This window comes from Staurois parvus, unplaced genomic scaffold (assembly GCF_062004578.1).
Source record: "Staurois parvus isolate SC_StPar_1 unplaced genomic scaffold, SC_StPar_1.0 ptg000147l, whole genome shotgun sequence".
Classification (NCBI taxonomy): domain Eukaryota; kingdom Metazoa; phylum Chordata; class Amphibia; order Anura; family Ranidae; genus Staurois; species Staurois parvus.
In genome coordinates, this window is record NW_028317943.1 from 4,405,369 (window position 1) to 4,419,556 (window position 14,188).

Here is a 14,188-nt window from a genome sequence, read left to right on the forward strand (position 1 = left end):
AAAAATTATAAGCTCAGTTTTGGATAGATTTAGATTTAGGAAGCAGTGTGACATCCAGTCTATGTCTGTTAGTAAATCGGTGATATGTGAGGAAACTGATGGGGTCTGTTGAGAAGTAGAGAGATACTGTAGATTTGTGTGTCATCAGCATAGAAATGGTATTGGAAACCATGGAAAGCTATCAGCTGACCCAAGGAAGAGATGTAGATCGAGAATAGGAGAGGTCCAAGGATAGAACCTTGAGGGACCTCAACAGTAAGAGGAGTAGGAGGAGGTAGAGTTGTAAGTGACACTGAAAGTGCAGTAAGATTCAAACCAATGGAGAGTACAGTCACGGAGACCAAGTAAATAAAATTTTTTGAGGAGGAGGAGGTGGTCAACTGTGTCAAAGGCAGGAGAGAGTTCCAAGAGTAGGAGTATAGAATAGTGACCATTGGTTTTAGCAGTTAGTAAGTCAATTGTGAGTTTTAGGAGAGCAGTTTCTGTGGAGTGTTGTGGGTGAAATCCAGACTTAAGGGGAACGAGAAGGTTATTCTCAATAAGGGGGCAGCTCAGCCAGTTGTGGACTAGACATCCAAGGAGTTTGGAGGCAAAAGGGAGTAAGGAGATGGGTCTTAGGTTGTTAAGATTGGTGGAGTCCAGCCTTTTTAAGTATGGGGGTGACTAGCGCATGTTTTAGAGAGTTGGGGAAGATGGCAGTAGAAAGGGAGAGATTGAAGATATGCGTTAGAGTGAAGGATAGAGGCAAAGGGTGACCATATTATTTGACACAGAAAAGGGTCCAGGGGACAGGTGGTTAGGTGGGCTTTAGAAAAAAGTTTACCAACCTCCTCTATAGTAGCTGGGTTAAACAAAGGAAATATAGATTGTGCAGGTGAACAAGGAGTGTAGGGTGAGGGATATATCTGTACAGTGGAGATCTCATCACAAATTGTATCAATCTTACTTTTTAAGTGATTAGCACACTCCTGGGCAGTGAGTTAGTTAGTGGGTGGAGGTAAAGAAGGATGGAGTAGAGAGTTAAAGGTAGAAAATAGTTGACAATAGTTGACAGGGATTGCATGAGAGGGTGTTAATGAGAGTGATAAAATAGGTCTGTTTGGCAGTGTGGAGACAGGAGTTGTATTTTTGAAGAGCAGATGTACTGTATATTGGTCAAAGTCTTGCTGCATCTTAGTCTTACGCCATAAAAACTCCAGAGCACGGCTACGTTTTTTGAAGCATCTGGTATTTGCCAGGGCTGTAGCAGTTGGGGCCTAATATATGTAGTGAGGGGGGCCAATGTGTCCACGATGGAGGACAGTGAACTGTTGTAGACAGAAGGCTGATATTTTGTCATAGAGACAATCTGTTGCCGAAAAAAGAAGAGAGGGGTTAAGATCACAAAGGTTTCTATGGGTAACTGTTTGGTAGTTGGAAGACAAGGAGGAGGAAGCCAAGGAGAGAGTGAAGCTAATAAGGGAGTGATCAGAGAGAGGAAAAGGCTCAGACGTTTCAGAGGTAGCAGGAATGTTAAGATTAACAGGGATGTTGAAGTCACCAAGAATGAGTGTGGGAATTTCAGAAGAGAAAAAATAAGGCAGCCAGGCAGAGAAGTCATCAAGGAAGCTTGATACTGGTCCAGGAGGCTGATAGATCACAGCAATTCTTAACCGCCCTGGCGGTATTCCCGAGTGTAGCTCGGGGTAAAGTTTCAGTACCACAAGCGGTAACCCCGAGCTACACTCGGGAATACCATGAAGCGCTGCTCCGCGATCCCTCGATCACTTACCTTGTCCTGCGCTCCTGCGATGTCCCTCCTGCAGTGTCCCCGGCAATGTAATCTGGCGGATGCCAGCATCTGTCATCTGGGTTCCATTCCCTGCGAGCGTTGGGACGTACGGGGGACGGAACGGCGGGAAATTTGAAAATGACAAAAAGTGACATTCACTAAAATCACATAGTAAAACATTACTGTATCAAACCATTTCAGATACATTTTGTCCCTAGTGCTTTGTCCTGTGCCCTGCCTGCGTTTTTACTGTTCTTTCTGCCTGGAAACTGAGAAATGTCCATGGTGTCCAAAAAGAGTCCCTTTTAGGTCAAAAGCGGTTTTAGACCAGCTAGAAAACAGCGATAGTAAATTAGAACTACTTGCAGAATTGAGTGATAATGATTCGTGGGGAAATTCGTCATCAGACACTGAAAACGATTTTACGACTTTGCTCAGTGATGTACAAACTTGGCGCTATATTTCAAATTTCAGTGTTTTTGGTTTGATTTATATTATTGAATTAAATTTATTATTATATTATTATTTTTTTGATTATTAAATTATAATTTATGATTTCGTGTTTCAAGTTTTATCATACCGGGGATGTTTACTAGACTCTTGTCAGATTTCAGTGAGTTATTCCTAAGAATTAAAGGCCTACAATATAAAACGCCAAATTTCCATGCAAAATAATGGTACCGCTTTCAGCACCAAAAATCTGAAATAATCATACCACCAGGGAGGTTAAAGAAACTGGAGAGAATAGACGAATACATTGAACTTCAAATGAGGAGAGGGACAGAGAGAGAGGTGAATGAAGGACCTGAAAAGTGCTTCGTGGGGATCGGAGGATTCCAACTCCACTTCCTTTCTGTCCTCTAGGCCTGGGAGAGTGAGTCCAGAGGAGACCACCATGGAAGAGGGTAGCAGGAGCGGGAAAGTCAGATTACAAATGTTTATTTGTAAAATAAGGTATTAACACACACACAGTAAAAATATATAAAATATCAGTTAAAAAAAATTAAAAATGTAAAAAATAAAATTACCCCAAACCTTTAAACAGAAAATTTTCCTTCATGGCAGTGCTGGTGAACATAAAACACAACAGTAGAGATAGGAAAACATTGTTATTACCTGAATAAAATGTATTGTGCTTTTAGTGCCATTGATGAAGCTTATTTAACAATTCACTCTTTATAGACCTTGGCTAAATGAGTAGTAAAAACAATGTAGCGGTTAATTAGAGAGCATCTATATTATTGTAGCCATTGCTGTTGAAAATACTGTTTCCCACTTCGACTTTAACATGGCATCTTTTACTAAAATATTCCACAGGAGAAATTTTGGTGCTGTAATCCTTTTTTACAGTATCATAAAACTATAGATACATTTGTGCTATTTGTCATGTGGTTTAACAATAACAAAGATCCTAATACTTCGTAATTTTATCAGTAATTCTCTTTTATATTTGCTGTCTGAATCTGTCATGAATATGTCAAAATATATCACCTGTGCAAATGCTGCGTGGCAAAATCATGGCCTTTAAGTACATGCCACTTTTTCCCGTCTGCTGGCATTGACTATAGTTTATACATAATGGATGAAGCAGGGTGCAATGGTCTGAACACTTGGGACTTGACAGATTATCTTGTGATATATTACAATTAGACATGCTTCAATGTCACTTCATTTATTCAACTAGGGAACTCAACTTTGAAGCTGAACTACTAGATTTATGAAGACCACAAGCCACTCTTCAAAATGAAAACTGATTATAAAGTTGAAAAACAGACTTTTAAATCATTTTTATGTTTATTTAAAATAGTTTCACTAGTTTCAATAAGGTTTAGTTTATACATTTTTAAGTTTGAACATTTTTTGGATCTCAAACAACATTTAAAAATAAAATGTTTTCAAAAAGATGTTTGACCGGGGCATATTTGTTTTATAGCAGTGAATCTGACATTCAGCAAACATTCACTGCAGGTAAGACACTCAGCATCAGTTTTAAATGAGTGATTGATTCACCACCAGCCAGGGGCGGACTGACAACTCATGGGGCCCCTGGGAAATAGGGGATCATGGGGCCCCTGTGTCCTTGCCCAAACTCAAAAAAGCCTATGAAAAAGGTACCAGGGGCATCTCATGGGGGCCCTACTGACCCCAGGTCCTCGGGCAGTGCCCGAGTTTCCAAATGGTCAGTCCGCTCCTTCCACCAGCTAATGTTGATGAAAGTCACATTCATTGCTTCAAAAATATGCCCCTTAAGCCTGCCATAGATGGATCAAATATCAGCTGCTTCAGCAGGGACTGGCTGAGATTCGATCCATCTATGGGCAGGCTGGTTGTACCTTAGTTAATCCAGCGATTGACCTGGGTACACCCATCCAGTTGGATTTGTACATGTGACTACTGCCAGCTGCTATAGCTGCTAGCAGTAATCATTGTGTTCTACCAGCTGAGAAGGCTTCCTGTCAACAGAACACAATAGTGGTGTTTCCTTTTGAGTGATTTTCTTTTGTTCAACCCATGGTGGAAGGAAAGTAAATTGAATCATCAATTACTTGCCCTAGGATAACTACAGCTAATTTTAAGTGTGAGTTTACATTTGGACAATAATATTATAACATATTGCAGTCAGGGGTGGACTGACAACTCATGGGGCACCCGGGCAATAGTGGATCATGGGGCCCCTGTGTCCTTGCCCAAACTCAGAAAAGCCTATGAAAAAGGTACCAGGGGCATCTCATGGGGCCCCCTACTGACCCTGGGCCCTCGGGCAGTGCCCGGGTTTCCAAATGGTCAGTCCGCCCCTGATTGCAGTTTGAATTCATCTTGTTGTTTATCATAATTCTTATTGATATTTGTAATTTACAACCTTGAAAGCATAATTAATCTTATAGGAATTATGAGCTTTTTCATAGTGCAATTTTTTTTTAAATATTTTATTTCTGGAACTGTACTATTGGTGCCTTGCCACATTGTCTTGGCCAGCCATGAGATCATTGTCCATTGAGTGCATTGATCTATGAATGCATAAATGGCCAATTCCCTAAATGGGGAGACAAATATTTGTCAATTAGTGCTGACTTTTGCATCTAAAGTGGCATGCAGCTCTAACATTGGGAATGATCTGATGGGTTTCCCTAATGCCTTGAAAACCTCCCTTCTTCCCCTGTACTTTTCCTGTTCTGTTCCACAATATATTAGAAAGCATTAGTGTTGATTTAAATAAATAAAATACGGTATCTGAATCTATAAAAACTACACCCCAAATGTATCCCTAAACTTTCACCCTTGAAAGTATAATAATCTAAATTTATCCTAATATGCTCTAAACATACTCCAATAAGTAAATAAATATATGTGAAATTCCAAGCAATCTCCACCCTAAAAAATAGTCAAATTATTCACCAGTGTCTATAAATAAAGTCATTCAAAAACGCTGATTCCAATAAGGAAAAAATCCCAAAATCCTTGCTGTCGAGCCTTCCAAATTGGCTCCAAAGGAAACTGTGAACCTCAAAAAAAGAGAAAGCTCTACTGACTTCCATCGTCCAATCACGTGCAACCAAAATTTTTTTTTTTTTTATTTTCCCTGCAAGGGTTTGGGTATTCTTTTTAACACTTCACCATTTTCACTAAACTCTGGGGTGAATTTCTTTGCAATGTGAACAGCCTATTTGCCTTAAGTAAATCAACCAAATTGTGTCAACTTGCACAATCCTGCATTTAAATACATTACATAAGCACATGTGTTTCATTTAATGTTGGCCTCTATATTGCAAAGAACCTTCACAACTGGACCTATTCTTTGAAGCATGGTTACTATTTTTGTGGGCAAAGCCAGCACTTTGATAGAAATGCATTCTCAAGTGATAAAAATGAATTAACAATCTTTGCTTTCATAAAGCGTATGTAAAACCAAAGACATCAATTTAATAAATTGCGGTTTTCCAGTTTTTAGATGGGGTTTCTCCAATTGTTTTCCTTTTCAAATTTGTATCCTTTATTTTCACTTGGTAACCCTGGGAATAACACATTTCCTCTCCTAGGGTGACTACACTCACTTACTCCACTGTACCTATGCAGGGAGCCATAGTTGCTATTCATGGACTGGGTGATAAATGACAAATACATACTTCTCTTTTCATCTCCATTACATGGCGCAGGGGAATCCATAGTTAACCAAAATAGCTTGTAGGGAAGATACCTTTTTTTTTTATATATCATCTTAATTCACAGGATGTTACAAGAATACTGTGAGGTTGATTTACTAAAGGCAACTTGACTATGCACTTTGCAAAGTGGAGTTGCACCCTGCAAGTGCAGTTACTCCAGAGCTTAGTAAATTAAGTAAAATGTCACTTTGCAAAGATCACGGACAAGGAAAATGAAAACAAAATGCATTTTTGCTTGCACATGATTGGATGATGGAAGTCAACAGAGCTTCTGCTCATTTACTCAGCTCTGGAGCAACTGTACTTGCAGAGTGCAGATACACCTTGCAAAGTGCACAGTCTATTTGCCATTAGTAAATTAACCTCAATGTTTCTGACAATCAGGTTTAGACATCCTTTAAAGATAAATGAAGGTAGACAAGTGCAAAAATGTTTTTGAGAGTTTGACACATTGGTTTATGAGACAGAATAGTAGAAGAATTCACAGTGATGTCATCAAGCAGACACAAGAACTTTGGTATGGTGATCATATGAGGGAAAGTGATCATTTCATTGGAACTTGAACTTCCTTCTTGAGTAAGGTTATATGTTGGCTGACAGAGAGGATCCATTCCTTTCACATTCACCTATCATTTTCTTTTTGATCAGGTAGTATTTCCATCCTTGACTTGATCCTACTGATCCTACTTGATAGTACATCTCCGGTCTATGACTGTCTCCTAAAGCATGTCAATGGTCTTCAACAACTCCTATAAGCATACAGGTAAACAGTCCATAAGTAGGAGTCCAGTACCAGGAGGCTTTATTCATATAAGTCTTTCTTGCTGCTGTAAGGTGCTTATTGAGTAAAGTCTCCCACTGCTCAACTAAAACTCATGAACGCTATCTATGTATCGGCATTGATGTCAAGATGGACAAGACAAGGAGGGTGTGTGAATGCAGGTTAATCCCCATGTGGCAGCAGTGTTTGTTTATACAACTCCTATAGTATTTGATGTATCTGCCCATCTCCTGTAGCAGGTTTGCAGTTTCTCACCATCTCTTGTAGCATGCCTCTAGTTTGTGACCATCTCCTATTGCATGTCTGCAGTCCCCAACAGCCTTCTGAAGCATTGCATTCACTGAACAATATGTGCAACCCTTTGGAGATATCAGGGACCCTATATTACATTAGTTGACCACCACTGTTCTAGCCTCATAAAAAGAATACAAAGAAAAGGTTTCACTAGGCACTACTATGCTGTTGTGGCTTTGGAACAAAGAAATAAACAAATTGGTACAAAAATGAACTTTATGGCAAAAACTTTGATCTTACCATTCCCATTTGATATGGCAAAATCGGCTCACCCAACCTCAACACTGTACTGTCTCCCTGGAACTGGGACTGGAATTTTAACAAGCTACAACACCTTTATGCATTTCTCCAATAATGGTATGCATTTCTGTAGATGTTTCAGGTTTTTTTATATGTTCTCAGAGACAGAAAACACCCCTGTAATTAAATAATCTTTGTAATGGAATTACACAACCAGTGTATTATAGAAAACAAGATTTCACAGGACTTTCTTGATTTTGTAAATGCTGATAATAATTGATGGATGACCATCGTTGAAGACCCTGACAGCCTGGTTCCCTGCCCTTTGCACTGTGATAGATCAAGCTTTACAAGTGTGAAATAGCCAATTACTACAATGCCCATAGAAAAGAAAAGACCAGTGAGCATATTGATACAGTGGGACACTGTTGCTGTATCTATGGTAGAAAAAGCAAAGATAAAGTTCTTTTGTGTGCAGCTGATCCCACCATGGTTTTTCAATGCTATTGAACATCTCAAGATGAGAATATGGTGTATTTTCCCATTGTAACAGCAGGATGTCCTCCCTTCTATTGACCTAAGGTTTATGATGCATGATATAATCTTGTAACAGAGGGTCTAATTTACAGAAATAAATTCTGCCTTTAAAAGCAGTTAAATAGGTAATAGGGAGAGCTGTAGTCATAGATTTTTTTTGCAAAAGCATTAAACACTATTTTTGGTTGGAATGAAAAGTCATATAGTGTGCAGAGCGCTAATACTCACCAGCCATTTGCTATTGACAGAACAATTTATCTTGATAAAAGACAGTGAAAAATTCCAATCTATTCACTGACATCACATTATCAGCAGTAATATATGGCAGCATCTAAATATAAGGTAGAGATAGGATACAGCTGAGAGCTTCCTAGTAATTTTCCTGTAAATATACTATGCACCGGCCAATGAAAAAAATTTGCTTCCTTTTACATTGTAATTGAGCAACCTATTTTATGGGAATCCTAAAATTTTACTAGGCTCAATTGGATGTAGCATAATGTTTCCTCTGAATTCCTTATATGTTTCAGTAGTAAAGTTAAAATTATAAGCCTGACAGTACAGGAAAAAATACATGTCTAGGTGACTAAATTAAATAATCCATTCAGCTATAATCTTAGAGAAGAAAATTTCTTTGGAAGACCTGGTGACCCAGTGGTTATTACAGCTTGACACTGTAAATATAAAATAGGTTTTTAGGTTAAAAAATTGAAACTGTGAACGTAGTAGTTTTCATTGCTGCATGGAAGCTCACCCACTTTTATTGTGAATTATGAAATTCTAGTCTTTAACGCCCAGAATTTTACTCCTTATTTCCCAGCATATGAATTCTATAAGTACTAGATTGTTAATTTTTAATATTAATCTGGCATTGATCTGTATTATAAATATAGTTCTTTAAAATGAATAAAATATATGGTGGAGGGCATTTTTTTTCCAAGATAAATGAACACTAGTAAAACAGTTAGGTTTTGGTTTAGGTTATGATTAGAGGTAGGATTGGATTATGATTAGAGGCAAGGTTAAGGGTTGAAGGTCAAGGATAGGTGTTAAAGTATAGATTCAGCCCAATCTTTAGTTTTGAATAGAGTAGGAATTAAAACACCTGTCATGTTTTATTGTTGTCTGTGTCCCTGGTAGATTCATGCTCTCTAGATCAGTGGGCAAGGGAAATATTACAAAGGCAGGGCATCTGATTTGGTGGCAACTCTTTAGGATATGAATTCTCCTTGCTTTGTAAAGATTTCCTTTTCTTGTTCAGGGAAACTCCCCAACAGGACACAACAAACAAACTTATAGATTACTTTTCCCTGCAAAAATGTTTGACTATACTGTACATGTATTTTAAAGAAAAATTATGGGCTATTATCATTAACTCTCTATCTGCTGACACTGGGTCAAAACAAAGGTAAATGCACTCCCATGACCCATAAGAGATGTATGGCTAAAAAATGTTTTCCATGCGTCTGTTTTAAGGTTTATTGTAAGTGTTAGATTAGGATACATTTTAAGGGTCAAGTATAATTTTATATACAGTATTTTAATATTTTAATTAAATGTTTTTGTTTCATGGTTTGTTGGTTCTGCTTTATAGATAACCTTTTGTTCAATGTTTTTCCACCATTTCTAGCTCTATTCTTTTACACATTTTATAATAAAAAAATCTAAATCTAATAAAGACATAAAAGAACTTTGAGAATATAAAGATTTTGGTGACAAACATAAATAGCCCAGCCTCTCCTTCCTCACCAGAAAATTTTGTTCCAGTTCAAGTGGTATTCCCCAATTTTTAGCAAAAATACAGTACTTTTCTCTAAAAATATGGGATTTTTTTTCACAATTTAAAATGCCAATTCACCATTTTTCCTCCACATCAATTAGCTGTTCAGTCTTGTCTTAAAGGATTGAAAATCCATCTAATGTACAAGTGCGCAAAATCGGCATAAGAAGAAACCGCAATCACGTTTTATTTATAAATTGCTTAGATTCATTTTAAAGGATAAGTTCACCTTTTATAACATGTTACATCCATATTCACTGTGTAACATGTTACTGCTGCAGCTGCCCCCGTAACCCCTTGAGTCGCCACTGTGACAGCAGGCCAGGGATCTTTTCCCCATGCCTGCTGTCACAATTTAAAAAATGTGGCTGTGCAGGGCATTGCCCACCTGTGAATGGTGAGAACTTAGCAGCTGTCTGTAGTTATTTATTTATTTCAGGTACTTATATAGCGCCGTCAATTTACACAGCGCTTTACATATATATTGTACAGTCACATCAGTCCCTATCCCTCAAGGGGCGTACAATCTAAGGTCCCTAACTTACATTCATACATACACATACTAGGGCCAATTTAGACAGGAGCCAATTCACCTACCAGCATGTGTTTGGTGTGTGGGAGGAAACCGGAGTACCCGGAGGAAACCCACGCAGGCACAGGGAGAACATGCAAACTCCAGGCAGGTGGTGTCATGGTTGGGATTTGAACCAACGACCCCAGTACTGCCAGGCGGAAGTGCTAACCACTTAGCTACTGTGCTGCCCAATGAACTACCAGGGCTCTGTTGAGCACTGTGGTAGTTCATAAATGCTTTCTGTTAATGTATAACTGCCTGCTCATATGAGACATGAACAGACAGCTTATACTGACAGTCTGCATTGCACTGACAGAGCCCTGCACTGTATCCGCGATCTGTTGATCACGGGTGCAATGCTATACAGGTTCCCAATAAAAAAAAAATAATTAAAAATTCCCTTTTTTTAACCTGCAAAAATATGTGAATTTATTTTTTAAAAGGTGAACCTCTCATTTAAGTGTTAAGTTAAGGGAGAATTACCAGTGTTGGGCTTCCGTGCTGAAAACAAGCATACCATGCCAAGAAATGGATCCAGAGATGCTAATAACAAAATTAGTGGATTTTTGATCTGCAATTATTTCTAATTACGTATAGCTTTAAACTGATGTGATCCCAGTAGAGTTATATTTATATTGCTGATGCTCTATTACACTGTAAGATGAATATAATTACCTGTGAATTCCAATACTCAGGATTTGTAATCTCTTCCAGTATCCCCATATGACAGACCATGCATAACAGCAGAATGTCAACATAGTTAGAGGTCATTGCCAGGAATAACTAGATCCAAGCATTAAAACCATAGTGGAAAGCAAGCACACACTCAGGAATCACAGCAAGGTTATTGGAAGATGAAGCCAAGACAATCAAGGTCAGTCTGAGAACATCAAATATTTGTCTCTACAAACCAACAAAGTCTACAATAGGCAACATTGGCTTGGAAAGTTTCCCTTATCAATGGAACCAGAACAATCAGGACGTGCCCCCACACATACTAAAAAGCAGGTGCATCAAGCTATGCACCACTAGCTGTACAAGGTGCTTGAGAAGATAGAGAATGCTGGTGTCAATTGCACACCTTCTCATAACTGGGGATGTAGCTGTGTTCAGAGTTAAGCAATCACATTCAAAATCATGTTAAATAGGAATCAGTATACACCTGCCATCATTTAAAGTGGCTCTTAATAACCCCAAATAAAGTTCAGCTGTTCTAGTAGGTATTTCCTGACATTTACTTAGTCGTATCCTACAGCAAAAGCCATGGTCCGCAGAGAGCTTCCAAAGCATCAGAGGGATCTCATTGTTAAAAAGTATCAGTCAGGAAAAGGGTACAAAAGAATTTCCAAGGCATTAGATATACTATAGAACACATTGAAGACAGTCATAATCAAGTGGGGAAAACAGTGACATCACCAAGAACTGGATGTCCCTCCATAATTCATGAAAAGAAGAAAACTGGTCTGGGAGGCTGCTAAGAGTCCTACAGCAACATTAAAGGAGCTTCAGGAATATCTAGCAAGTACTGGTTGTGTGGTACATGTGATAACAATCTCCTGTATTCTTTATATGACTGGGCTATCGGGTAGCGTGGCAAGACGGAAGCCTTTTCTTACAAAGAAAAACATCCAAGCCCGGCTAAATTTTGCAAAAAGACATCTCAATTCTCCCAAAATCATGAGGGAAAATGTGTTCTGGTCGGATGAAACCAAGGTTAAACTTTTTGGCCATAATTGCAAAATATATGTTTGGCACAAAAACAACACTGCACATCACCGAAAGAACACCATACCCACAGTGAAGCATGGTCATGGCAGCATCATGCTTTGTGGCTGTTTTTCTTCAGGTGGAACTGAGGCCTTAGGCAAAGTAGAGGGAATTATGAACAGTTCCAAATACCAGTCAATATTGGCACAAAACCTTCAGGCTTCTGCTAGAAAGCTGAACATGAAGAGGAACTCCATCTTTCAGTATGACAATGACCCAAAGCATACATCCAAATCAACAAAGGAATGGCTTCACCAGAAGAAGATTACAGTTTTGGAATGGCCCACCCACAGCCCAGACCTGAATCCCATCAAAAATCTGTGGGGTGATCTGAAGAGGGCTTGTGCACAGGAGATGCCCTTGCAATTTGAAAGATTTGGAATGTTTTTGCAAGGAAGAGTGGGCACATTGCCAAGTCAAGATGTGCCATGCTGATAGACTCAAATATATATACCCAAAAAGACTGAGTGCTGTAATAAATCAAAAGGTGCTTCAACAAAGTATTAACTAGCTGCCGACCGCAGATAGCCGAATGACGGCTGCACTGCGGCCGGCCAGTTCTGAGTGGACGTCATATGACGTCCTCCCAGAACGTGCTCTCCTGCGCGCCCCAGGGGGCGCGCACCCGGCGATCTCTGTGATCGCTGTGTCCTACGGACACAGCTGATCACGTGATGTGGTAAAAGGCCAATCACAGCGGCCTTTTACCACGTGATCAGCGGTGTCCAATGACATGCTGATCAGAGGGAAATGCAAGTGCCGGTTCTCGGCTGCACTTTCCTCACGCTGTCAGATCGTGAGGAAAGTACTGCCGAGAACCGGCAGTTGTCAGAGCGGGGATCGGCACCGATCATCAGGGCACTGATGATCAGTGCCCTGATGATCGGTGCCCAGCAGTGCCACCCGCAAGTTCCGCCCAGCAGTGCGCCCACTAGCTCCACCCACCTGTGCCCAGCAGATCACCCACCTGTGCCCAGCAATGCACCCACCTGTGCCACTCTGCAGTGTCTCACACCTGTGCCCAGAAGTGCCACCTACCTGTGCCCAGCAGTGCCACCCACCTGTGCCCACCCACCTGTGCCCACCAGTGCCACCCACCTGTGCCCACCCACCAGTGCTGTCCACCAGTGCCACCCACCAGTGCAGCCCAGCAGTGCTGCCAGTCTGTGCCACCAGTCAGTGCCCAGCGGTTGTGCCAGTCAGTGCCGCCAGTCAGTGTCCAGCAGTGATGCCAGTCAGTGCCGTCTATCAGTACCCATCATCAGTGTCACCTATCAGTGCCGCCTATCAGTGCTGCATATTAGTGTCGCCTATCCGTGACACCTCATTAGTGCTGTCTATCCGTGCCGCTATCAGTGCCCTTTAGTGCTGCCTATCAGTGCCCATCAGTGCTGCCTATCAGTGCCCATCAGTGCTGCCTCATCATCGCACATCAGTGAAGGAGAAAAAATACCTGTTTGAAAAATTTTATAATAGAAACAAAGAAACTTTTTTTTTTTCAAATTTTTTGCACTTTTTTTATTTATAGCGCAAAAAGTAAAGCGCCCAGTGGCAATTAAATACCACCAAAAGAAAGCTCTATTTGTGAGAAAAAAGTGATCAAAATTTCGTATGGGTACAATGTTGCATGACCGCGCAATTGTCAATCAAAGTGCGGCAGCGCTGAAAGCTGAAAATTGGCCTGGTAAATAAGGGGGTATAAGTGCCTGGTAGGCAAGTGGTTAATTTAAGGGTGTGCACACTTATGCAACCATATTATTTTAGTTTTGTATTTTTATTTCCGTCCACCTAAAAGATTTCAGTTTGTTGTTCAGTTTATAGATTAAAGGTGGAAAAAGTTCTGAAATTATTTATCTTTGTCTCATTTTTTTTACTTCACAGAAACCTGACATTTTAACAGGGGAGTGTAGACTTTTTATATCCACTGTATGCATGTGTGTAATTTTTATTCTCTAATAATTGCAACAGTCTTCTATACTCTGCTTCATGAGGAAGACATCTAAAATTGTTTTGAATTTGGTAACACTCTCAGCCACGTCCTTTTTACCATTTACCTTTTTTCCATTTTTACATCTCTAACAGTAAAGAACCCTTTCCTCAATATAAGGTTAAACCTCCTTTTGTTAAACCTCACATCATGGCTGTGTGTATTCTTCAGTGTCCATATTGTAAACATTTTTTTCACAGTTAATGAAGGAATCTTTGATATATTTGTACATTGTAAATATAGTCCCCCTTAAACACCACTTATCCAGAGTGAATAACTGCAATCTATGCAAAA